Genomic DNA, 27,588 nt, shown 5'->3' on the forward strand with positions numbered 1-27,588 from the left:
GCCAAAATTTTACTGAATTTTTCTTAAATTACCCAATTTGAATATGTCATCTGTTTGCTATTAGAACTTCAAATGATAGAGAGCAGTAGCAACTTCTTCTTGAAAGATAGAGTGACTCTCTGAATTACTGGTTTGAAAAAAAATTCTGCCAATTCATAAAAATTCTGTGTGCCTCATCACATATTCAGGTAAAAGTGGGTAAATTCACAAGAATGGCATATAATGGTGTGGCTTGTGTTGGTTGTGTTTTGTGGTTGAATGGATGTCATTTGGGTTGAATGAGAACAGTATTAGAAGTTCAGTGAATGCCAGTGTCTTAAAAGAGTTAGAGATGAGTAGAAGCTGGGTGAATTGCATCTTAGCTTCTTAACTTGCACGTGAGGAATCTGAATTGCCTGGAAGTTAGATGAGTTGCCCAAGGTCAAATAATTAGTATGTGGCAAAGCTGGGTCTCGTGCCACGTCTTGCAACTCTAAGGCTAGTGATTGTTTTAGTGCTCCAAATTGTGGAAAAGAGTTAAATTTCGTTTTCATTATGCAAAATACATGGCTTTGACTTTAATTGGTCAGCTTGCAACGAACCAGAAATGTACTCCAGTGGAGAATTGCGGGTTTGATTTGTTTTTAAATAGGAAATTAAGTGCAAGGAAGGAATTTCAGTTTACAATGACCCATCTGTCACAGCAGCTCAGCCAAACAGAACAATGTTATAAAGATGTTAACATTGTTTTAGAATTTGTTTATTCATAAGGGAATTTTTTGCCATATAGTATTTTTAATTTCAGAAAATATTGTCTGTAGTATTGCTGAGTGATGAATTATAAAGATACTCAGAAAAAATAGTAAACCCTTTTAATAGTTTATTATTAAAGGAGTTTTGGGGAGGGGGGCCTGAGTGGCTCAGTGGGTTAAGCCTCTGCCTTTGGCTCAGGTCATGATCTCAGGGTCCTGGGATCGAGTCCCGCATCGGGCTCTCCGCTCAGCAGGGAGCCAACTTCCCCTCTCTCTCTGCCTGCCTCTCTGCCTGCTTGTGATCTCTCTCTCTCTGTCAAATAAATAAAATCTTTAAAAAAGGAGTTTTGGAGAAACTGGTCTCACTGTTTTATACTAGAGAAATATTTTATTTTCTATTATATATACTGTGTAAGTACCCAGATAATTGGAATAGTTGTTACGTGGAAGGTGTCAGTATCTCTGCCCTTAGGATAGCAACAACCTAATGCAGGGGATATGAGATAGAGATTATATCCAAACTGGAAAATAAACGGTAAAATTTTCTGTCTAAGCCAACTGTTAGGAGGGCCTACAAGATAACCCCTTCAATTAAAGTGTAAGTACCTGAAGTCCAGGGTAAAAACTTACATTTCTTTCATGGCAGGCAGGGAAAATGATATTTAGTAGATATTTGACAAATAAATAAAAGAAATAACAAAGGTGTTCTTGTAGGATTTTAGGAGTAAGAAGGGAGTTTGGTCCAATCTGCTTTTTTTATCCAGTTCATAGTTACAAGGTTAGATGGTTTATATGTTGGGAATATTACTTTCCTATATACATTGTATATGTGAGGAAAAAAGTTTTTTCCTATTTAGGTTTGAATATAGAAAAATTAGATTGTCAATTCAGTATTGTCTCTTTAATAAATAAAAAAGTGAAACTATTTATGTAAACAAATCAATAGCAAGTTGATTTAAATCTATTTTACTATGAAACATCATCAATTTTCTCATACAGAAAACCTTGAAAATTAATAAATCTAAGCAGTTTATTGGCTTTAGTTTTTGTGTTTTGATACTGACCCATGATAACAGTAACTAACACCAGTCGAATGTATCAGTTTTCCTTACAGTTTTGAAATACAGTAAGATGGTCTTTGCTGTAATTCTGCTTTCCTCGATAATGCTGCATATTACTGTATTACATGCATATTTTAGAATTTTGAACTATTGATATGCCTCTGTGTAATGCAGGTAGGTGCCATTCCCCTTAAAACATAAATAGGTCCTTGTTTTTGTAATGTCAAGATTGGCTCAATTATCTTTTGAAAGGTGGAGCTTTCAGAGAGACGGATTTGTTGACCATTATCTAATGGTCAACTCTATGCTCATCCAGACATGAAAATTCCATTTCGACACTGATATTTCCTCCAAAAAGAAAGTTATGAGAAGTTACACCATGGTCCTCCAGAGAGACTGCTCAATGCTCCCTTATCACTTATTCTATCAAATTAATTTTCTTCCTCACTTGACCCCAACGTGGAGGACTACAGATCTGACAGGTCACTGGACCCACACTGGGCCATACCTTCGAGGGGAGGATTCTTAGTGTGCACGTGTCCGTCTCTTTCTCCTTCTTCCTCCCAACAAGGAAGGCCACTGTGAAAACACACAGCTGACCCTCTCATTTCTCTTTTTCTCTCTTTCCCTTCCGTGTTGTGTGGTAGACACCAGCGAGCTTTCTTGCTATGTCTAGATTCTCTTCATTCCACAGAGCAGCGGAGGTGGAGTTCCTGTCCTAATGGGAAGATGAACACGAGACCATGAGAAGAACTATGTTGATTCCTTCACTGTTGTGTCTCTAGAACTAGCAATGTTTCCTGAGTAGCAGTGTGGTAGAACTAACACACTAATGAACAAATGCATAAAGCCATGCCATACCTTGTCCAAGAACTTCCTCTTCCCCCACAATCAGGGAAACTTGAAAAACATTCTATACTCCACATGTGTGCATACTAAAGGATGTAAAATACCGTTTTGGTGGACTTCTTCCTCCTTTCTCTTTGGCCTTGAAGGCTTGCAAATTTGACTTTCATATTAACCTGACTTCATCTGCTTTCAGATATTGAGGACAGATAGGAAGTTCTGTTATCATCACCTAATATGATTTGTCCTTCTTTGGAGAAGGCCCTGGACCCTGAAATACCTTAGGATAACATTGGTTATAAATTATAATATCTGTTATGATAGAAACTTTAACATTGTTTAAATTGCTTAAACCTCCATCAGAAAGGATGAATACCCAACTTTTGTAGCAACATGGACGAGACTGGAGGAGATTATGCTGAGTGAAATCAGTCAAGCAGAGAGAGTCAATTACCATATGGTTTCACTTATTTGTGGAGCATAACAAATAGCATGGAGGACGGGGAGATGGAGAGGAGAAGGGAGCTGAGGGAAATTGGAGGGGAAGACGAACCATAAGAGACTATGGGCTCTGAAAAAAAACCCTGAGGGTTTTGAAGGGGTGGGGGGTGGGAGGTTGGGGTAACCCCCAGTGGTGGGTATTAGAGAGGGCACGGATTGCATGGAGCACTGGGTGTGGCGCAAAAACAACGAGTACTGTTACGCTGAAAAAAAAAAATATTGTTATGTGGCATTTTTAATTTAAGTAGTTGAAACTCTTCTTTTTAAGTTACCAGTATCATTCAATTGAAGAGAACAGAGCGTAAAACGTAATGTGGTTTTATTTACTTTTTTTGGTAATTGTTCTGTTGGCCCATTTAGATTTTTTTGATTTTTAAAAAAATTTTTATTTGCATTTATTCTGTGCAAATTTACTCCCAGGCCATAAGTTTTTGTTTCTTCAGTTTCTTCTGGGATATATTTTTCTTCTGTGCAACCTCCTCTTCTGGTTTAGGAACAATCTGCTCTTTCTCAGTAAGGATCATCTCAATGTGGCAAGGAGAACTCATGTATGGGTTAATCCGACCATGAGCCCTGTAAGTCCTATGCCGCATCTTGGGGGTTTTGTTTACTTGAATGTGCTCAATGACCAGAGAATCGACATCTAAACCCTTAAGTTCAGCATTACTCTCTGCATTTTTAAGCATGTGCAGTAAAAATTCAGCACTCTTCTTGGGCCACTGACCTTGTGTCTAGCCCCACTGTTTGAAGCCTGGGCACATCTACCAACTCCAGCATTGTAGCGACGGAATGGCACACACTGCTTCTGCAAAGTGACATCTTTCAGACACTTGGTGGCTTTTCGGATATGCATACCCTTGATGGCCTGGGCAGTTTCACGTGTGTTCTTAAAGCGAACACGGAGATTTGAACCTCTTGACTTGCATGGTTTCGTAGGTTTTTCTGGGTCAAGCGAATAGTGAACCATTTTCAGAGGTCACCCCAGGCCGCTGAGAGGAAGAAGACTAGATTTTTTTGATTTTTTAAAAATAAATCTTCAATCACAATTAATTGGAACCTTTAGGTAAAAAAATACAGAGGTTTTCTTCACAAGACAAATTGTTTCTGTTATATTCTACCATGTTCATAATTTTGAAAGGTAGTTAAAAAAATGAAAATGGAAAATTTATTATTAAAAAATGCCACATTAACTTGAAATATTAAACTCTCTGTGGACTTTTGCTACAACAGTTTTTAAGACAACATAATTGGCTTTTGTGCTTGAGTCAGTGTCTTGTTCCCGGTTGTTGTGACTGTCCATGGTACTGAAAGTACCATCTTGTTTTAGATATAGTCGCAAAATGACGGTGATGTGAGAAATTTCTAGACTCATCCCTCCATTTTCAGTGAAAAATTATAGAGCATTGAACTCATTTACTACAGCTTGTAGTGACTGATCAGGACAAGTATCCATGTGTTTTTTCCACTTTGCCTGGGAACCCAGGCTTCAAATCTTAGAGAACCCCAGTAGAGTTAAATGCATAAAACTCTGGGGTTCAGTCTGAAAAAGCAGTCTCTGTATTGTGAGTCTTCATAAACCCTTTGGATGCAGGGAAGTATGTAAGTATCTTTTTCCTTGTTGGGTATGCTGATGAGATTTCACCAACTTGTAACAACCCTACTGGTGAGGGCTATGCATCCTGTTTGGAAAAACAAAATAAAACAAAACAAAACAACAAATCATTCTGAATTATCCCTTGGCTTTGAGTCTTTTGAGGGCCTTCTTAAAAATCTGACTGATTTTGGAGTACTTCCCAAATGAGCAACTACCTCATTATCTTAGCATAATGAGATAATGTTAATTTAACTATTTAAATTCAGTGTCCTTGAATGGTCTTTAAAAAAAAATTTGGGGGAAGTCAGAAGATTTGGTGGAATAAATCTTGAGACAACTAGGTAAAAAAATCCAAGATAAAGTATGAGCCACCCTTAAAAATAATTCCTAGAAGAATTTTATTTGGTAAGGCTTTATTTCCCTTCCCAGTTTAAGATGTTACTTTGTTCTTGTAAGTTAGATTGCTAATTTTATTTTTCACATAATTTTTATCTTGGTTTGACTGTCTTTAGGAAACATTTAAAATATGTTTTGGTACTTCCTTTGAAAAAATTAATATTATTTTTAGAATATAGGGAAATTAAAAGAAATGTAGACCTTTGTGTTCCAAATGTATCAACATTTGGGGGAAAAGAGCAATCCCCCCAAAATATCCCCAAAACCAAAAAACCCACCCTTTAAGCTATACCTCTGTATTCATTGTATCACTTATAAGTGCATAGTATTTACTCCTAACTGTATTAGGAAAAAATTAATTCATGACATTCTCCTGGCTTGTCCTTTTTATCTTGTACTATAGATTGTTTAAAAATGAATACTCATTTTTATAAACCTTTATCATGTTATAATCGACATAGAGTAATTTGCTATTCATGTGTACAGTTGCTGTAAGCATATAACTTGATAGGTCTTGACATACGCATATACATACGACATGATCATAATCAGGATAATGAACATACCCATCACTCCCAAATTCTTTCCTGTATTCTTTTATCGTCTTCCCACCTGTCTCCAGCAACCACTCATTTATCTTCTCTCTTTAAGGGTTAGTTTGCATTTTCTGGAGCTTTACATCAGTGGAAACCATAGTTTGCACTCATTTTTCGAAGTTTTATCTTATTCTTTTTTATGGAGCGTAGTCCTCTTTTTTTTTTTTTTTTTAATGTTCTTTGATCTCTGAGTTGGTTTCTATGCATTAGATAAAACAGCCAACTCTCCGACTTGAAGGAATGGCCTCATGTAGGAGATGGAACCTTGTTATCAACTCTGTAGCTCTTGGTTGTCTCTTAAACCTTGGTGATGGTCCAGGCAGCCTGCTTTATTCTTAGTGGCTCTCAGTAGTTAAACATGTGCCAAGACTTGTTATTGTCCTAAAGGGGAGGATCTCCATCAGCACCAGAGTTAGGTTGATTGGAAGCCAGACCCATAGGCAGCAGGTGTAGGGTATGCAAAATACACCTTTCTTTGGGGAAAACACCCAGAGATGTGTGTTTCTGGGTATTCCTTCTGTGTTGAGAGTTTTACTCTTTTTTGTCTTGCTTGTCTGTCATTGTTTTGTGATCAGTCCATGTTTTGTGTGTATCAGTAGTTCACTCTGTATTTTTTTGAGAGTGTTTTTTTATATAGGTATGTCAGAATGGGTTTATTCATTCACCTGTTGATGGACATTTAGATTGTTTTAGTTTTTGGATCTTAAAGTTGCTATGAATATTCATGGACAAGTAGATGTGTACTTTCATTTCTCTTGCATAATGCTTAGAAGTGGAGTGGCTGGGTCATTGGTAGGTGTATACTTACTGTTTAAGAAATCACCAAACTGTTTTTTAAAGTGGTTGGCTGGTTTTGCATTTCCATTAGCAGTGTATGAATGTTTCGGTTCCTCTGTATTCTCACTAGCGCATGGTATGGTTAGCCCTTGTAATTTAGCCATTCTAAATTCTCATGTGGCTTTAATTTTTATTTTCCTAATGACTAGTCATATTGAACATCCTGTCATGGATATGTTGTCTTTGGTGAAATGTCTGTTGAAATCATTTGCCCATTTTGATTATTTTTATTATTATTGAGGTTTGGGAGTTCTTTATTTATTTTGGATACAATTATTTTATCAGATAAATGATATGCCAGTATTTTCTTCCACTCTGTGGCTTATCTTTTCATTCTCTTAGCAGTATTTTTTTCACAAGAAGAACTTTTTTTTAATGAAATTCAATTTACCATTTTCCCTTTTATTGATCATGTATTTGGTGTATCTAAGAAATATTTAGTCCAAGGTCACAAACACTTTTCTCCTGTATTTTCTTGTAGAAATTTCCATTTTTCATTTTATAATTAGGTCATTGATCCATTTTGAATTAGTTTTTGCACATAGTATGAGGTGTAGATCAAACTATTTTTGCATACAGATATGCAGTTATTCCCACCATTTGTTGAAAGATGATTCTTCCTCCACCAACTGCTTTTTAAATTTTTTTTAAAAGACTTGTTTATTCCCTTTTTTTTGAGAGAGAGAGAGAGAGCATGAGTGGGGGTGACAGAGAGGGAGAGAGACTCTCAGGCAGACTCCCCCGAGTGCAGAGCCTAACATTGGGCCTGATCTCACAACGGTGATCATGACCTGAGCCAAAACCAAGAAAAGGGCCCTTAATTGGCTGTGCCACTTATGCGCCCGCCCAAATTGCTCTTTTATCTTTATTAAAAATCAGTTGTCTATGAAAATACTCTATAATTTCTACTCCATTTTGAACCTATATCTTCTCTAAAAAATGAACTCTTTAAAAAAAGAAGCAGCAAAAGCAAAAAAAAAAAAAAGGTTTATATAATGTGAATCTATTTTGAGGCTCTCTGTTTCATTGATTTATTTGTCTATCTTTGCATTAATACCATACTATCTTGATTATAGTAGCTTTATAACAAGTCTTGAAATCAGATCCTATAGCTTTGGTACTCTTTTTCAAAGCTGTTTTGGCTCGTCTAGGTTTCTTACATTTCCATATGAATTTTAGAATCAATTTATCAATTTCTACAAAAAAACATGACGGGACACAGTAATTTTGTTATCTTCTGATCAATAAGCACAATATATTTTTCCAATTCATTTAGGTCTTTTAAATTTTTTCTCAGCAATGTTTTATCACTTTTAGTGTTTAGGCTTTATATATCTTTGGTCAGATTTATCCCTGAGTATTTAATATTTTTAATGTTAATGTAAATTGCATTGTTTTTTGAATTTTAATTTCTTCTTCCGCTTTTTTTAAAGATTTTATTTATTATTTGACATACGGAGAAATCACAAGTAGACAGAGAGAGGGAGAAACAGGCTCCCTGCTGAGCAGAGAGCCTGACATGGGGCTCGATCCCAGGACCCTGAGATCATGACCTGAGCCAAAGGCAGAGGCTTAACCCACTGAGCCACCCAGGCGCCCCCCCCCCTTTAAAAGTAGGCTCCATGCCCAGTGTGGAGCCCAACATGGGGCTTGACCTTCTGACCCTGGGATCAGGCCTGAGCTGAAATCGAGTCAGATGCTCAGCAAGATGAGCCACCAGACACTCCTTGAATTTTAATTTCTGTGTTCATTGGGAATATATAAAAATATAGTTGGTTTTTGTATGTTGATCTTTGATCCTACAACATTGCAAACCTCACTTCTTAGTTCTAGTTGCTTTTCTGTAGATTCTGTTTTATTTTCTGTGTAAGCAATCATATTGACATATTTTTCATCTGTTTCTTTAAAGATGTTACTTCATTGTCTCCTCCTGCACCTTGTTGCCCGCGGGAACCTACTGTCGTCCTTAGAGTTGTTCTTGTGTAGGTAATGTGTCTGTCTTTCCCCTGGCTGCTTTAACATTTTTTCTTTTTTATCACTGCTTAGAATAATTTGACTATGGTATATATTGGTGTCATTTTCTTATGTTTCTTGTGCTTGAGGTTAATGGGCTTTTTGGTCCTGTGGGTTAATATTTTCATCAAATATTTATCCAAATGTTGTTTTATTCCCTGCCTCCTCTCTGCAGGGCGCCAGTGCACACACAGTAGACCTCTTCAAATTGTTCTACAGTTCCACTGCTCTGCAAAGGCTTTGCCATTTGTTTTTAAAATTCTTTTTTCTCTTTATGTTTCATTTTGGAAAGTTCCTATTAGTATGTCTTCAATTTAATAATATTTCCTTCTGTAGACCTGATATGCCCATAATCTCTTCTAGTGTATTTTTTCTTTTAGACATTGCAGTTTTTATTTCTAAAAGTTTGGTTTTGGTCTTTTTCCTGTCTTCCCTGACTTTACTAAGTTTTTGGAAAATATGAAGTATGGTTATAACGACTGTAATGTCCTTCTAACGTTTGTGTCAGTTCTGGATTACTTTTAATTGGTTGATTTTTTCCCCATTAAGATTTGCATTTTCCTGCTTTCTTGCGTGGTAGTCTTTGATTGGATGCCAGGCATTGCCTTTTTGAGTGCTGGACATTTTGTATTTCATAACTATTTTTGTACTTTATTATTTAAAAAAATTGGTTAGGGTCACCTAGAAGTGTATTTCATCTGGGGCTGATTATTCCTCACTTCTGAGATGATACTTCCAAGCGTCCTGCTCCGTGACCGCGTCACGATGCTTCCTCGTCTGTGGTGTGGGAGCAGGAGCTCCTCCCCCACTGGGTGGGCTCTGGTCCTCTTAGGCTGTTCTTTCCCTGGCTTCGGCTCATTGTCTCACATTCGTGTTCACATCAGTTCCCTGATGGATTATTTTTACAGATACCCTCTGTAGATCTCTGGAGTCCTGTTTCTGTGGAACTTTTTCCTTTTCGGTACTCTGTTGTACAAGTTCCAGTCGCCCTGGTCTCCTAGACCCTCAGCTCTGTCTTTTCATCTCAGGGAGTCAGCTGGGTCCCTACGGATCTCCCCAGGCTGCGGCCTGAGCCTTCTCTCAAGGCACTAGACCGGCGCAGATGTGGTCTTATTTCTTGTCTCCCAAGGAGCATCGTTCTTTGTTGCCTGCTGTCCAGTGTGTTGACAACTATTGTTTCATGTATTTTGTTGGTCAGCTGATGTTTGTTTTTCGGGGTTTCAGAGAGGAAGGTAAATCTGGTCTCTGTTACTTCAAGTGCTCTTGGAGAAGTTACGCTAAACCATGTGCTGCACGCCGTAAGTACAGCTGCAGGAATTAAGTAAAAGGAGAAGTAATCTCCATCCAGACTGATAAAGCACACGGAAAAAGGGAATGAGCTGCCATGAGCAGGTTAGGTAGATGGGTAGATCCAGTGGGAGTGTGGTAACCTTGCAGTCACAGAGAGCCCTTCTTCTGTCCCAGAAGAGCTACGGAGACGGGAATGAAGCCTCTGCTGTTGGCTGTTGGAAGGCACCGGTCTACATACTTACCTCAAGGAATTCTTTTTGCTTTTCTGCATCTTTTAGATGGAAACTATCAAGAGATACAGTGAAAAACAAATACATTCTCATTTGAGAATGTGTTGTTTGTTAACATGATACCAGGTTTTAATTTTCAATATCATCTTATTTTACTGTATGAGTTTTTATTGTAAATAATACACAAATGGTACACAAATAGGCTTTGAATCAAGCACATCTGGATCTGAATTCTGCTCTGTCACTTACTAACTGTATCTTCTCTTAGTTTCAGTTTCTTCATCTTTAAAATGGGAATAATGAAAGAAAAAAAATAGAATGGGGATAATGATGATTGTTAGGATTAAGTGAGGTCATTCGTATAGAGAACATGGAACAAAGCCTGGCAAACACCGAACCCTCGGTAAATGACTGGTGCCGTTACACGTCATCCTCTGACGGCGGGGTGGTGGTCATGGGGTGGCGGTCACGTGGTGGCGGTCACGTGGTGGTGTCACACGTTATCCTCTGACGGCAGGGTGGCAGTCACGTGGTGGCGGTCACGTGAAGACAGTTTGTGGCATTTACCCTCTGGCACAAAAATGTTTTGTTTTGTTTTTCTGGTCAACTCTTTGAGCTGAAAAAACTATATTCAAACGTAACATGACTCTTTCATTTCTTAAGTTTCATTTTATTTAGTATTCTCAGCCTTTGCCTACATGAGAATAGACATCTGGGCAAAGTTTGAAAAAGTGTTAGATTTGGACAACTGGGCTTATTTTTTTAAAAAAGATTTTATTTATTTATTTGAGATACACAGAGTGAGAGAGAGAAAGAGAGGGCAAGCACAAGCAGAGGGTAGAGGCCGAGGGAGAGGGACAAGCAGGCTCCCTGCTGAGCGAGGAGCCCAGTCGATCCCAGGACTCTGGGATCACGACCAGCCTGACTGACGGAGCCCCCAGGTGCCTCTGACTAGCTGTACTGGATTGACCAGGTGACCTTGACTGAGTTGACTCTTATTTATGTGTGTTTCTCTTCCCCACTTTTTATCCAGATTCTTTCTTTCTTTGTCTCCATCATCCCTGTCATGCTCAAGCTGGCGTCTTTTCCCAACAGTTTATCCTTTGTGGGTGTCACTCTGGGAGGGCTTTGGCCGGTGGATCGCAGCGTTTGTGGGAACCCGGCCCCTCAGCTCCTTCAGACCTTGCTGAGAACCTCTCGCACACAAGTGGGAATGTCCCGAGTTCCGAGTCCAGCCGCTGTCCTCATACTGATCCCCTGTGCTCTCCAGTAAACACCCGCTGAGGACTTCGGGGTTGCCGCTTCTCTGATTCATCAGCTGCCCCTTGGCCTTTTTCTCTTTCCTCCTACCTGGCACAACAAATGGGTCTTGTGGCTGCTGGTGGTTTAACCCCATCTACGCAGATTTCAAGGTTCCTGGGGAAACTGTATCATTCAGTTGTCACCATCTGATGTAAATACTGCTCGTGAGTTTTTGGTTTTGATATTCTAGTTGCTCTGTCTTTCTTGACGGAGGGCATTTGGGGAGATTTAAAAACGACATCGTGGCTGCCATCATATTCCCAGAATTCCTCCCCGATCAGTCTATTTTTCACATTTATCTCTTCATTTGAGATATAGCCAACAGTTTTCTGGAAGCCTTGACCCAAAGGTTAATGAAATGGAAACTAGATTGTGATAAAAAAAAAAAAAAAAAAAAAAAAAAACAAACTAGCTTAGCTGGAGGTGGCTTCTTGCTGGTGGGATTCTTTTAATGCAGGCATTTAATTTTTCTGGATGTGTCTGTGGCTTAGGATACATTACTTCCTTATTATTTAATTTGCAAGTGTGATGACAGTGTATATATATTATTTTTTATGCACTTCAGATATGCCATGTGTCATTTCTGTTCTTCTACTCTATAAACATGAGAATTGCTCAAAAATTTCTGATATAGCATCATTAATTCGAATTCAGGTATTGGTTTTGTTCAATATCATCAGAATTATAAATGCATTTCACTTTTGCTATGTTGAACACTTTTTAAAAAAGCTTTCTTGGTGAGCTGAGGTTGCTTTCCCTTCTTTCCCTGATTTCTTATTTTTCTTTGTCTTAAAAATCATTTATGTTAGAGTTGGAAGAGGTGAAAGATTTTTTTTTTTTTTTTTTTTTTTTTTTTTTTTTTTTTTTTTTTGGGTTTTCATTGGCTTCACGCATGGAGAGTGTCAATTAAACCAATCCAATTTCTTTTGGAACTTTGCCCTTTTTTTTTTTTTTTTTTGAGGAAATTAATCACTGTAGAAATAAACATGTCATCTGGTCATTTGCAACCTTATGGATTTTTGTTCAAGTTTAAAATTGATTAGAAGTAGTGCTGGTGGTGGTCTGGGGTGAGTGAGAGAGGAAGGAAGCAGAATTAATTATCCCCCCAAATCTATCACACTCCAAGGGCATTTTCTGCAGAATCATTACTGTGAGCGTATTGTCAGACCGTGAAAGGTGAGTGTATTAGCAATTTTACCTGATTCACAGGAGAAGAAAATAGGAATCTGAGAATTTTTAAAGTCCTGGCAAGTCTAATTAATCCCCAAACCTCCTCCTTGGATTCTATGTTCTGCTGTAGAGAAGGCTGGGCTTTTAACAGCAGTAATCGCTAATGACTTAATATTTGCCTCACAGTAACCACTTTCACTTAATTTTCAGAGCAATTCAGAAAGGCCTCATTTGGAAACGGTAGAAGGTGTTGATCCCATACGTTTTGCGTGCAAGCACATTTCAGTATAGCTGGATGATTTGCATCAAGAAGAGGATTTCTCCTCGTCTGACCTCACCTCTTTGTCCCCAGTACAGCCCACCTGCTCCTCCCGCGTCGCGCCGAGTGCGGTACAGTTTAGGGCAGTTTAATCCCCAGTTCCCCACGCTTGCCAGGCTATTGTCTGCCGGCTGAAAAGCCTCTCAGCATCAGCTGCGTTAGAAAGAATTAACCTTTCCATTCTTCTCTTGCTCGAAACTCAAATCCCGCGGGAAGTCTTCTCCTGTTAAATGCTGTTTATTCCCCCTAATGGCGCCGTTGGACCACATCCCCCAGCACGTGTGTGTTTCATTGAATGATGATACTTCTCATCGGACATAATAGAGCTTCCAATCCAAACTGAACTCTTATTAAATGATTATTAACTAACTAACCTATCACCTTTCCTTATAGGAGAACCAGTAAGTAAGCCTCGTATGTCAAAATTCTGTATTTATTCAGGTTTTGAGTATTTGAGGGTAATACAGGTGATTTATGTACACAAAAGAGGATGAGTTTAGATGGACTGGGTGTTATACTAGCATTTGGTTATTTGCATACTACCTCTTAAGTATAGCACGCAGTAATAACTCTTTAAATGTATTTTGAATGCCAAACTAGCTACTACTTAGCTAATTTAGCTGCTAGCTATTTTTATAAAAATCACTACTATGTATTACTGTGTGTCAAGCACTCTGCTAAGGAAACGATTATTTTGTCCAGTCTTCCCAACACTGGGAGGTTTGTACTGCTATTACACTCATTTTATGGGAGGTGACCTTGGTGCTTAAAGAAGCTAAATACCTTGCCCCAAATCACCCAGGTAATAAGCGGCAGAGATGTGGCTTTCTTTTTTCTTTTCTTTCTTTTTTTTTTATTTGACAGAGGGAGAGATACACCGAGAGAGGGAACACAAGCAGGGGGAGAGGGGGAAGCAAGCTTCTTGCTGAGCAGGGACCCCAATGTGGGGCTCTATCCCAGGACCCTGGGATCATGACCTGAGCCCAAGGCCGCTGCTAAACGACTGAGCCACCCAGGTGCCCCGAGATGTGGTTTTATTACAGGCAGTCTGCACCTAGAACTTTTGTTTTTAACCGTTCTATTCAACTCTTAGCGTCAAGGCTAAGAACACCATGACAGAACATCTTTTTCCTTTGTCCCTTTCGTCATACCCGGGCAGATTTAAACGGTCCAGAGCAGCGTTTTACAAAACCTTTTCCCAGGCAGTCTGCTTCAGATTCACTGTATTCCGTAACCAGTTCATGGACTGAGCATGGCCTGTGGGATGCAGATTACAGCTTGAGTTCTTTCTCCCGTTATCCTGGTTTCATTCAGAGAGCCATACCAATCCTTGCTTTAGGACTGCTTCTCGTTTCCTTGTTCAGACGAAGCATTCAGTGTCATGGAACTCGTTTGAAACGTTTCTTGTGTAAATTCTGCACATGGAAGGGGAGGGGTGTGGTGTCTTATCTATCACATTGGTGCCTGTGCAGGATATCTTCATTTTGTCCCTCTAGACCTGCTCACCATTTCCATTCATCCTCTTGCGTGGCCCTGGAGAGTGATGCGTACGGCTTCACGAGGGGCTCCCTCGAGTCTGGTCAATGAGGAGCTTGGGAAGAAGCCAGGAAGAAGGGAGCAGCATGAGGTCGGGTTAGTAATTCCGTGGCTCCGTCTGCGCTGGAATTTTGGGGCTGCTGCATCCCTCAACAAAGGCCATCGCTTCTGTCAAGCAGTTCTTTCTGCTGGACTCTTCCTTCTGGTTCTTCCTTCCTTTGTCCTTGGGGACTGACGATACTGACTGGGGCCGTACTGCCACGACACCTGAGGCTCCGCATTTCCCCTTGGCATTTCCTTGCACTCTGGCCTCACGCTGGGTAAATACTCCCTTTGTTACGCAGCCTCAGCGCCTGTCTGTTTCCTGCTGGATCCTACTTGACATGACACCCTCGCTGGCACTGATGCAGAGATACTGTCACTTTAACATCCTGTTATGGGCTTTAAAAATACAGGTCCCTTGGACCCGTACTAGACTGACCGAGTCCCAGCCTCTGGGAGTCTGTGTTTTGAACAAGCATCTCTGGTGAGTCTAATGCTCACTAGAGATTCAGGCTTAACCCAAGTCTGATGTCAGTTCAGGAAGTAGAAACCAAGTTTGAGTGAGTCCTGGCTGTGCAGATTTAACCATTTTGCCGGTGTGCGAGCTTCCTGAGTCCACGTGACAAAGTGCTTTGAGATTCAGTAGTTGAGAAATACTGTTTGTTCATACTGTCCGTGGAGCATTTGTAGTTTTTATTTGTTCTTTTGTATTCTTTCTAAAAACTGGCTTAATTCTTTTAAGTGAACTGATCGGTATTTCTGACTGCCGCACCGTAGCTCCTTTTCATGGTTATTCTTTATACTTTTCTTGAGATTATGGACATGGATTACTAGCATGTGTACAAGTTAGTTGTTGTCCTAATACCGTTTGTTGTTAATAAATCAACAACAGTGTTTGAAATAACCATCACTGTTAATGTTTTCTAGGACTTTTTTTCTTTTTAAGGGAGAGTTTTGAAATTACTCTAAACAATGGCCCACCAGAAATGTCAATGTCCTAATCCCTGGCACCTGTGAATGTGTTCGGTTACTTAGCAAAGAGGAATAGCATTGTTGATGAAATAAAGTTGCTAATCACAGGACCTAGAGACGCTGGGATTATCCTGGAATATCTAGCTGGTCACAAGGGTCCTTCACAGTAGGAGAGGGACGCAGAAATCAGGGCAATGTGACCAGAGAAGGACTAGACTTTTTGGCTTTGAAGATAGGAAGGAACTTGGAGCCAAGGACTGAAGACTTTTCCTCTAGAAGCTGGAAAAGGCAAGGAAATGGATCCTCCCCTAAAGCTTCTGGGAAGGGGCACCGCCTTCTAACACCTGGATTGTAGCTTCAGGGAGACCCATGCTGGGTTTCTGACCTACAGCAATGAAGTTAAGATGTTTATATTGTTTTAAGCCACTTAATTAGTGGTATTTTATCACAATAATAGAGAACTGATACAAGGGGTTAAGGGAAATGAGGGGAGGGAGGTTTCAAATAGTAAATCAATACTTAAACTGGGGTCATTTACCCTGCAAACCCTTGAAGTATGGAAAGGCTGTAATTGCCATGTCTGAATGTTTGAAAATTTAATTCATTCCTTTGGAGCTTTAGTGGGTGACATCATGACTTTTTGATATTTTAATTATGAGGTCTGCACGAGAGTGAGAGCTGGGGACCTGTGGTGTGCTATTGGACCCATTCCAAGCCCGGGCCCGACTATCTAGAATGTAGCTGACTCTCCAGGAACGGCAGGTCTGCCCCCAGGGACCAGAGCGCCACAGAGACCCTGTTCTTCTGTGTCTCCGGGAACGCCTCAGCGCATCACTGAGCCGGTATAGGAGGCTGGGCAAGGAGCCCGAGCGCTTGAGTCTGGTTAAGTTTCTCATCTTTTCCCTTTTCTGTTGTATTTTTTACTTTACTTATTATCTCCCGATTCTCATACTGAAATTTTTACATTTTCTGTCATTTTTAATTCCCAAGAACTAAGTTTTGACTTCTGGACGATGACCCAACTTCGGTCAAACTCTGCTGAAGTCTTTCCGAGGCTCTTGTCGCCGGCAGGAGCCCCGCCAGGCCGGTGTCGTGAGAGCCCGCCGGGCCGGCGCTCGGTGCTGGTGCGGCTCCTCAGCCTCGTGCCTTCCACACCTCCACGCGTCCTCGTGTACCGCCTCGGCTCTCCGCCCGCCGACTCCCTCGACTCCCTCGGTGCAGCCCGTCGGCCACGAGTCCGGGGCTGTCCTTCGCACTCCGGCTTGAGCTCAGCTTCTCCCCTTCCTGGGATGGTCCTGAACCCCTGTTGCCGTCGTCGTGAACAAAGTCTTCCCTGCAGCGCAGTTTCCTCGGACAGCCCGTCCTTCATATACTCTCTTTCTCGTATTTCAGTTCAGTGTCTTCTTTTATCAGTCAGAGAGCATTAGTGACTTTTTTTTTTTTCCATTTTCCCTTTTTAAAAAAAAAAAAAATTTATTATTATTATTTTTTTAATAAACATATAATGTATTTTTATCCCCAGGGGTACAGGTCTGTGAATCGCCAGGTTTACACACTTCACAGCACTCACCAAAGCACACACGCTCCCCAGTGTCCATCACCCACCACGCTCTCCGTTCCCCCTCCCCCCAGCAACCCTCAGTCTGTTTTTTTCGAGTCTTTTATGGTTTGAGTGATGGGTTTTTTTAAAGACCTTTTCTCTGGGTGCCTGGGTGGCTCAGTCGTTAAGCATCTGCCTTTGGCTCAGGTCATGATCCTGGGTTTGAGCCCCACATTGGGCTCCTTGCTCAGCCGGAAGCCTGCTTCTCCCTCTCTCGCTCCCCCTGCTTGTGTTCCCTCTCTCTCTCTCTCTCTCTGCATCTCTCTTTGTCAAACAAATAAGTAAAATCTTTAAAAAACAAAAAACCAAAAAACCCCTTTGCTGTGTATTTTTTCTATAAATTTTGAGATTTTTTTTTTTTTAAATGTTTTCTGTTTTTCACTTTGAAGAGTGAGGCACTAAAATGCTGATGGGAAGTCCTCTGCATGATTGGTGATGTGAAGGGCTTTAGTGTAGGGAGATGGGCCATTTCATTGCCCCTCCCCGTCCTGCAACCCTCCCCCCCCCCCCACCCGGGCACCATGGCTCCTTTCTCTGGGGGTGGCGTTTGTCCAGAGAGAAATTTCCCAAACTCTTGCCGGGAGAGAGAGAAGTAGAAATCTAGCTGTGTGAGTTCTGGAAGCGAAGGTGAATGAGAAGCTGAGAATCTCATCTTTCAATATGTGGTTTTTCTGTACCTCACCTGTTTTTGTGTCAGATCCCTTATTCTCGGTGTCCCTGGTGACCCCTAGTTCTCAGCCTCCTGGATGGAGACTGTCCTCAGGGTGGGGAGGTGACGCAGAGAACTCGCACGGTCCCAGGCAGACCCCTGGCCAGTCTTTCGTTTTAACCCTGCCCAATTTCCCACTCCTTTGGAGGTACTTAGAACCTCTAATCACCGAATCTTTTCAACATTCTGAGGAAGTAATTGGTTGGTTCCTTGGTTTCTTTCACTACCATGTTAGGGTTAAATACTCCTCAGATCTGCTAAGTCAGTACCACGCGTCTGTCTGGTTTCCATTCTCTAATATTTTGTTTCTGTCTTTTCTTAAAAAAAATTTTTTTTGACTTTCCTAAAGGTGGAGTGTGAGAAGGTGTTCAGTGCATCATATTTACTGGAAGTAAATGCGTGCATTTGAGGAAGGTTTTCAGGATATTAGCTGATTATCTCCTGGTTTCCTCTAGGTCAGCAAGAAACTCAATTCATGTTACCATTCCCAGTCCCTCCCGACAAACTCAGAATTAATAAATGGTGATGAAACTATTGATTTAGTATGTAAATAGGTGCACTATGTTTGCTTGACACTTTTTAAAGGGTATGAAGCAGCACTGTATTAAATAAATCCAATTTAAGGAACATAATTCACAATGGAGAATAAATTACGAAGCAGAAACTACACCGCCCGCCATATTGCATTAGAGCTTAGGGTTATCTCAGTAATCACTTAACAATAGGGGTCCGTATTGATTCTAACTGCTAATTATGTCAGGAATGTGCCCCCAAGTTAGAATTTTAGATTTAATTCTGTGTAATCTGAAAGTACTCCCTGAACTCTGAGTTGTAATTTAAACAGAAAAAAAAAATTGCAGAACACAGCAGAACAACAGATCTGACTCGCTCATCCCACCACGTGCAATGATGAGGAACTTTTCCATCATCTTGAATCATGGCAGGATCTGGCCTTGTCCTTTGGACCAATCCTAGTGGACTAAAGCTCCCAACCAACGCAAAATTAATTCACGACCCCAAACTATTCCACGGAACTAAGCCATTAAGATTGGCTATTTCCCCTGTTCGTCTGGGGTATTTGAGTGAAAAATAAAACCTGGTCAGGACTGAAGGAGAAGAAAGAAGAATCACGAGTAGAGATGTAGGCCTCCTGTTTCTCTGGACTAATGCCCTGAATCTCTGCCCTCCTCGAAGGATGATGGGAGCCAACATTGATGCCAGGAATGACTCTTGGGTCAACCTTGGTCATATGCGTCATTTACATAAATTAAATTTGGTTGCGGCTGAGATTTTGAGAAATGTTTTAGGTTATTATTGATCAGCTCAGCTACCCAAAGGACTCTGTTTATGCTTCCTGAAGTGTCGAATGAATAGTACATTTTCTTGGATGTTTGGATCCAACACAGGGTTTTAAATACCTCGTTAGTAGATGGATACGAATTTTTGGCTGTCAGGGAGATGCAGCAGGTTAGCTGAATTGACTCCCACTTCGCTTCATTCCAGACTCATGTTATAATATTCCAGAACCTTCCCAAATTCGAAAAAATGCTTCTTATTGAAATCAGAGTTCAATGACTTCATGCCAGGTGGTTAGGAGAAGAGTTTCCAAAGAATCTTCTGGCACAGGTACATTTTGATGACTCAGATAACCTTTCAAAATATCCTTTCGGTAAACCTCTTTTACCTGTCAAATAAGATTTGTGATCAGATACTCTTTTAACAATGCCCAAACATTTTCCATACAAGGGAAGGTGGGTTTTCATCCTATGTCTTTAGCTTCAATACCATGAAAGAGACTTAATTTTTTTTTTCTCAAACTACCTTTGCTAAATATCTGACTAGACTATTGTATTGTTAATATTTCAGTCTGTAAGTGTGTGTTAATTAAATGTCTTAACAAGCCCCAGGCTACAGAAAACATGTTTTCTTCTTTAATTTTATGGAAGCACCTACCCCAATGCTTGTCCCATGGTAGATGCCTAATGAATGTTTTTTGGACTTCAGCACTTGTTAAATTTGTGGACCACCCACTTAAAATAAAAGCTCTTCAGAAATAAAATATTAAATGAGACTTAAGCCTTTTAGGCAACTGAAGATGAAAAAACGTTTAAATCATAATGTAAATAAAGTAAATACGTAAATTAACTATGACCTACCCATAGGCAGAGTTGATATTTAATTAGTATCAGACAAAAACATAAACTGCTCTGAGCACATCCTCCTCTGGGTGCCCCCAGCACCCTGGACCTCCCTACAATACAGCGGTTAAAGAATCAAAGTCTGGAAGACGGGTTGCGGGGGTCGGGTGGGGGTGTGGGGGTGTCTTTAGGGTTTACAGTCGGTTCTGATCAGTCCATGTCTGGGATACAGTTATTAAGTTCTTGGCTACAGGCTTCTGTACTCACCAGGTGCTTTTTGTTTAGGGAATGCAAATAAATTTCAGTATTAGCTGGATGCAGATTTCTATCAATAAACAAGGAAGTTCTTTCTGGGGGGAGTGTTTCAACATTTCTCAGGCTCTTTTTGATGGAAATTTCGTTCACTTGCAAAATGCTGCATGGTACAAAGCTGTACCTATTTCTTTGGTGTAGGACTTTTTAGAGCTTTTACTATGTGGCTTTCCATGTTAAATCTTGCGGGAAGGGGTATCTCTCTTTCCCAAACTTATTTTACTAAGGAACCCTTTTTTCCCCTGTGGAACACCGATTGGTTTCCACTGACACAATGTGTACTGAAGTCCTCAGTACCCACAATAGCCTTGCTTCTCCTCATAGATGCTAAAACAGCAGCACTCTTCCCTCTTTGAATGATCAGTTTTCTGGCAAGGCAGAAGGAAGGTTCGATTTGACTGCTGGTTGGTCAGGCCAGGCTAGGTCGAGTCCTGTTAGAGGAACGCCGGACCCCGCGTCTCAGTGGCTGAACAGAGCAGTCGCTGGTGCGTGAGTGCTGGGGTTTGAGACACTGTCCTTCCAGCGGTGGCCCCAAACCAGGGCCGCTGCTTTTTCTTTATGTCAGGGAGCAGAGGGAACGTTTGGCGAGCTCTGCTCTCTTTACCAAGACCGTATTGTGAAAGTCAGGATTATGTAGTTTCATATGTGAATCGTCCATTTTTATTTTGATAAATGAGTAAGAAGCTACATGTTGTCACCTTCCTCCACAAGCTGATTTTACCACTGCAGAGTTGCCACTGGCAAGAGTCACTAGGCTTTCTTAGCTACCCTCAGAGTGTACACCATTTCCACCATTACGTGTTCAGGTGGTTAGCCCAAGTTTTTAAATATTCAACCTGTGCTGTACACATACTGCATTGAGGGTTTGGTTTTCAGCATCCTGGGATTGAGTTCCACATCAGGCTCCGTGCTCAGCGGGAAGCCTGCTTCTCCTTTGGCCTCTGCCTGCTTGTGTGTGTGCTCTGACAAATAAATAAATAAAATCTTAAAAAAAAAAAAGATTTTATTTATTTATTTGACAGAGAGATCACTAGTAGGCAGAGAGGCAGGCAGAGAGAGGGGGAAGCAGGCTCCCCGCTGAGCAGAGAGCCCGATGCGGGGCTCGATCCCAGGACCCTGAGATCATGACCTGAGCCGAAGACAGAGGCTTTAACCCACTGGGCCACCCAGGCGCCCCACTGATATCACTTCTTAAAGTGGTATCTTGGGGACAGTTCCTGTTAGTCATCTTTCTACTGGAATGATGCAAGACTATACACATACTCTGTGTATTAGTTTCCTGTTGCTGCTGTAACAAATTGCCGTGAACTTAGTGGCTTTAGCCAAAACAGATTTATTATATTTCAATTCTGGAGATCAGAAGTTCAAAAATGTATCTCACTGGGCTAAAATCAAGGAGCCAGCAGGCTTGTGTTCCTTTCTGGACTCTGAAAGAGAGAACGTGATCTCCTGCCTCTTCTGGGTCTAGAAGCTGCCCTTATGCCTTGGCACCTGGCGCCTTCCTTCACAGCCAGCAGTGGTCATGTTGGATCACTCTGACTTCTGTTTTGGTCACTGCTGTGATTGTATTGGGCCCTACTGAATAATCGAGGGTAGTCTTCCCGTCTCCGGGGCACCTGATTAGCAATCTTAATTCCATCAGCAACTTTAATTCCCCTTTGCTGTGTAACCTGATGGTAGTCCCAGATTCAGGACAGTGGGACAGTAGTCCCAGATTCAGGACATCTCTGGGGGACCATTGTTCTGACAACCGTATGAAGGCTTTCCACATACTACCATGCTTGTGAGAGACCCAGGATCTGAAGTGGAATTGCCTGATTTAAGTCTGAACCCCTTGCTTTCTCACTGTATGATTTGGGGCAAGTCAATTATGTTCTATATGCCTGGGCACCCCCATCTATAAAACAAGAACAGTAATTTATTTTGGAGACTGAGGTATTGCATGCAGAGTGCTCAATACGTGCCAGCATATTGCATACAGTAGATGTCCAATAAATGCTGGTTATGACTATTTACAGCACATCACATGCACGCACGGTGCTTTGTGTGGCACAAAGGTTTCACAGTTGTTGTTTTGTTAGATTTCAAACCATGCTGTGGCATGTATTGTTAATATATTTCCAGGTAATAGTGAACTTTATTTTACTGTTTTTTAAAGATTTATTTGTTTATCTTAGAGAGACAGACAGACGGACAAGGGGGAGGAGCAGCAGGAGAGGGAGAGAGAGGATCTCAGGCGGACTCAGTGCTGAGCGAGAAGCCGGATGTGGGGCTCGTTCTCACAACCCTGAGATCATGTCCTGAGCACAGATCTAGAGTGGGACACTTAACCGACTGAGCCACACAGGTGCCTCTACTGTGAATGTATTTTAAGTCAATGCTATAGGGGCACCTGGGTGGCTCAGTGGTTAGGCATCTGTCTTCAGCTCAGGTCATGATCCCAGGGTCCTGGGATTAAGCCTCCAGGCTCCCTGCTCAGCGGGAAGCCTGCTTCTCCCTTTCTCACTCCCCCTGCTTGTGTTCCCTCTCTTGCTATGTCTAAATAAGTAAATAAAATCTTTAAAAAAAAAAGTCAAAGCTGTGATTGTTTAAAAAAATGTGGCTTAAAGGCAACTTAAGGGGGAGATCCACCATCTCAATACCTTGTCATGATTATTTAATTTTTAAGTATGTGCAACTCGTTACCTTTGCACATTCTGTAGTTATTTGCCGGCTTCTAGGGAGCAGGGACAGGTTTGTTCCTGCCGTAGACACTGGGCATCATTAGGATGTTTGGAGTTCAAGGAAATGTCTGAAGGGATCCCCGGAGGCCAGCACAGCCAGACTGAGGGCACGGGCTGGGACGTGAGGTTTTGCATCCTCTCATGTCTTCTGCTCCATTGAACGTCTCCTCCTGGGTCCCCTCACCGTGATGTGTTCAGATCTTTTCAGCTCAGTGAGGACACGGCAACTTATTAAGAGCTGACTTGATCAATTCAGTGAATTTGGCTTTAGCCGTGTGCGAGGAACAGAAAACTAGTCTCAAGCGGGCTAAATCGCTGAGGTGTTTATTAGGTCATGTCACTGAGAAGTCGCAGTTAGGTCAGGCTTCAGGTCAGGCTGGAGCCAGTGGTTCACTGATACCATCATTTTGTCTCAAACTCTCTCTTCGCTGTTTTTGTTAGGACTGTTTTAGCCCAAGATTGGCCTCCATGTGTGGTCCTAAGAGCTGCCAGCAGCTTCTAGGGGCTCCTTGCCTCCTTGCTCACGTCCTGCCGGAGGAGACAGTACAACTCTCCGTGGTCGTCCCTTAGAGGCCTTCGAGAAGCAGTTCTCCATCTCATTGGCTTGGATGGGATCTCAGCCTCTGCCGTCATCCCTGAACGGACCCTAGGGGCCATGAGAGATGGCGTACGCCAGTGCACGGTGAGGAGAGGAGGCTTCTGAGGAGCCAAACACAGCGCATGTGAAACAGCTCAGTGTATGGGGCATGAAGGAAGAAGGTCTCCTGGGGAGCGAGATCCGGCTGAGCGGGGGTCCCAGTGCCTTATACCTTCACGAGTGGCTCTCTTTAGTCATGGTTCTTGCGCACCATCGCATTAATCCACGGGCATTTCCTAAAGGGGTTGTTGCGGAGATCTGCTTTTAAAGTGCTAAATACCTCGTTTATTTATTTACAAGGATTTTTCAAACATACTCATGCCAGCTGCCCTTCTAAGCCCTGGGGATTCAGAAGTGAACAAAACACTTAACTCTAATCTTCCCCTAAAGTTTTGAATCTTACCACCCAATAGAGCCTCTGAACTGCCAGGACCCTTGGTTAGTTTCATGGGTTAATCCCCATCAGATTCTCATATGTTTATTATTGTGTCAAGAAAGTTAAGTCTTCGTATTTGTACTTAAGTAGAAAGAAACCATTCACTTATCTCAGAGGTAGCAGTTTTGGAAAGGAGTCAAGTAATCTGGTTGAAAGGTGTGTAATCAGGAACGGAGATTGACATGATTTAAACTTCTTGAGTTAAAGTCATAAACACAGGGGGGTTGGGAGGCGGGACAAAGTGGTTGGGAGTGGACCGTAGAAGGAGCTGGTAGCCTGAAGTGCGTCGCATGGGGGCCTGGTCTGAACTGAATCGAAAATGGTTTGAAGCCATGCAGTTGCATCCCAGTTCGTGACCTCTATTGGGAGGCCCTAGAGAGGAACCTGGGATTGAACCTGTCAATTAAAGTCCTATTTTCTCTGCAAGAAGTAGGTCCTCTGGGTCATTCTGAGAGCTTCCACTGATGATGAACTTCACATTTTAACTGCTTTCTCTCTAAATAACTACGTCCTGAGGGTAAAAGGTGCAGCTCCCACGGTACATACAGAACTTACTTAAGCCGTGAATCGACTTTCTGTGGGTCAGTACAGGAAACCCCTTGGGGCAAGAGTCTAGCCTCGGCCAGGACCGGAGTTGAACCAAGTCGCTCAAACTGTATCCGCTCCTGTGGTTGTCATTTTCTCTCCCTTTTGTAACGTGTCAGTGCTAGACGAACAAAGAAGCCTAATGATATGGAAGCACATTTGGTGTTATAATCAAATAAATTTCAAAGAAAATAAGATGACTGACATTAATGGTATTTTTAGTAGTTATTATACATATGACAATTAGTCATGATGCTATTTTCTGCCACTTCTTCTAGTTAATATTACTTTGACATAGCTGGGTCGCTTTTGCGTTCCCCTCTGCTTTGTTGGTTTTCAGGATCCGTAAGTAGCGGTGAGGCTTGCTGGGATCCTGAGGGGCCTCTGGGATACTGTCCGCCACCTTGCCTGAGGGCTAAGAGAAGGTGAGAAGTCAGACAGCAGAGTGAAACATGAGCGTTCAGAATACTGTCTGTTATTCGTGAGTGCTCAGCTGGAGGATGTATTTCATCATACTCTCCCCCTCAGTTATCGGCTCTGCTGGACCAAGGCTGACTCTCTGTGAGTGGGGGAGGGGACCTGAGATGGGGGATTTTAGGGGGTGACTTGGGGCTGCCTTGGGGAAACAGCCCAAACAACCCCACGAGAAAGAAGAGTTCAACTGAACACGTCCCGCTCATTCCTCCCAGTGCATCCGTCAGACAGGTCCCTCCCGCCGAGAGGTCGTGGGTGTTAACCCCGGATGAGCTCCTGTCATTGGGAGCGAGTGTTCCCTTTAACTGCATAAACAGTTTTTCTAGATGCTTTATGCAGTTTGATTCCCTATGTGTGCACTGGCGCAGCTCTGCCTCCCGGATTCCCAGCAGCCGTGGTTCTTCTTTTCTTCTGCTCATCCTCATAGACTAAGTCCGGCCTCTGGGCTCTGGCTTCTCGAGGTCGTCCTCCACATTCACCTACATTATGTCATTTTACTAAGTCCCGTCTTTAGTCCTACTCAGGTTTGTAACGTGTCATGTGCCAGTCATTTTATGTTCATTATCCTGTTTGAGCCACAAGCAGCCTGGGGACGAAGGCATTCTCATTTCCAGAGGCAGAAACTCTCAGAGAGGGTAATTCATCCAAGGGAAGGAGGGACTGAGCAGCGGAGAGAGGGCTCAGACACGCATCTCTGCACTCGCAAGCCGAGAGAGCCTGGGAGCCGCACCTCGTAGCCGTAGTGATGAGTAGGTTTGAACTGGGACGAAATGAATCCCCTCTGCCTTCCAGATGAAACGGGTGAGTTCACAGAGGTCCTGGGAGAGGCGGGAGGAGACGAGCCCAGCTGGACCCCGAACTCCCTGAAAAGGTGGCGGGACAGTAAGAGAAAACGAACTTACATTTCTTTTTTAAATGACAGTATTTCTCTTTAGATTGTGTTTATTTTGGAGAGAGAGAGAATGAGAAAGAGCGAGCATGAGGAGGGGGAGGGTCCGAGGGAGAAGCAGGCTCCCTGCTGAGCACGGAGCCCGATGCGGGTCTCGATCCCAGGACCCCAGGATCATGACCTCAACCGAAGGCAGTGGCTTCACCTGCTGGGCCATGCAGGCGTCCCCTAACTTACATTTTTATTATTTTTTATTAATTATTTTTATTAACATATAATATATTATTAGCCCCAGGGGTACAGGTCTGTGAATCGCCAGGTTTGCACACTTCACAGCACTCACCATAGCACATACCCTCCCCAGTGTCCATCACCCCAGCCCCCTTCTCCCAAACCCCCTCCCCCCAGCAACCCTCAGTTTGTTTTGTGACATCAAGAGTCTCTTAAGGTTTGTCCTTAACTTAGATTTTTAAAAAAAGACTTTAAGTCTCTACACCCGACGTGGAGCTTGAACTCACAGCCCTGAGATTAAGAGCTGCAAGCACCGCCGACTGAGCCAGGCAGGCGCCACTTACATTTTTAATGTAGGCATCTGCCCTCCTAGTCTGATTTTACACGGACAGACGTTAAAGCTGGGCAGGCTTTAGAGTTCATTTTTCTAGCTTTCCTGCAAACATGGATTTGGGAAAGGCTTTGCTTTCCTTTGGGTGGGCACCCTGGGGTAGAGAGAAGGTCCGGTGTGTGCATAGTTGAGCAGTTTGCTGACCTGCTGTCCTCAGACAGGCACCTGTTCTCCGTTGTTGCCGCCAGAGGGGTCATTTCTCCTAAGACAGCTCTTCCCTTTCCTCCTCTCCTTTGGTCCAGGAGGCCGGCAGGAGGGAGTGTGTGTCAGCCTGCCCTGCCAAGAACGCTTACGGCTCCATGGCCAACAGGAGCTTCTCTGTTGTTGACGGAGGAGAAAGAAAGAAAGTGTGTATTCAGTTTTTTTTCTTGGGGGGCGGGCGGTTGTGCCCATGCGTACCTGATTCTGAGGACCCCTGGTTTCTTGACCATCTTTGTCTCTAGAGCAGGATGTTTGCCTTCATTTTCTTCTTGGCGGATGATGCCATAAACCTTGTCTTACTTTCTTCTGTGGAAGTGGTGTGTGTCCCTACCCAAACCTCTAATCTAAACATGAGGACGACCAGTCAGACGCATCTACCTATAGACGTGCACTAGGACCAGTCATCAGGTCTGCTGCCCCATGTGCACAACAACTTGCTTTTGGTTTCAAGAGAAGCTTGCCAACGTTAAAGCTCAGGGCTGGTGTGCTGGTGCGTTTATAATGACAAGTTTTCTTTTTTCTTCCTTATCTGGATACCTAATAAGAGCAACGAGCATCTCACCCAGAATGATGGGGAAAGCCCTGGGTCTGTGGTGTGTGAATGACTAAATATTCGGCTGAGGCTTGGAGGCTCCAACTGGGATTTATTGGCCTATTATGTGGTACGGGACTGAGTTACGCTGCAAAATCCTTAGTTCTAAGAAGGGTGGCAAAAAGAGATTTTAGAACATTATTCGTAATATTTCTTGAATATTTAGGGTTTCTCATAGCAGGCCGTCTTATTGCCAGATTTTGGTACATTGGTAATTCTTATTGGCCTTTCAGA

At 42.3% G+C, this 27,588-nt stretch overlaps 1 long non-coding RNA gene and 1 pseudogene across 1 annotated transcript in view; one reads left to right on the forward strand and one right to left on the reverse strand.

Moving 5' to 3' along the window:
* LOC131819259 (uncharacterized) overlaps nucleotides 1–24,759 on the forward strand; it is a 39,377-nt gene extending 14,618 nt beyond the window's left edge. The window contains exon 3 of the long non-coding RNA XR_009349128.1: nucleotides 23,360–24,759. This is a non-coding gene — a long non-coding RNA (uncharacterized LOC131819259). The remainder of the gene's footprint in view (nucleotides 1–23,359) is intronic.
* LOC131819038 (large ribosomal subunit protein uL22-like) lies at nucleotides 3,501–4,114 on the reverse strand (annotated as a pseudogene).
* Nucleotides 24,760–27,588: the final 2,829 nt, after the last annotated feature.

This window comes from Mustela lutreola, chromosome 1 (assembly GCF_030435805.1).
Source record: "Mustela lutreola isolate mMusLut2 chromosome 1, mMusLut2.pri, whole genome shotgun sequence".
In the NCBI taxonomy this organism is placed as follows: domain Eukaryota; kingdom Metazoa; phylum Chordata; class Mammalia; order Carnivora; family Mustelidae; genus Mustela; species Mustela lutreola.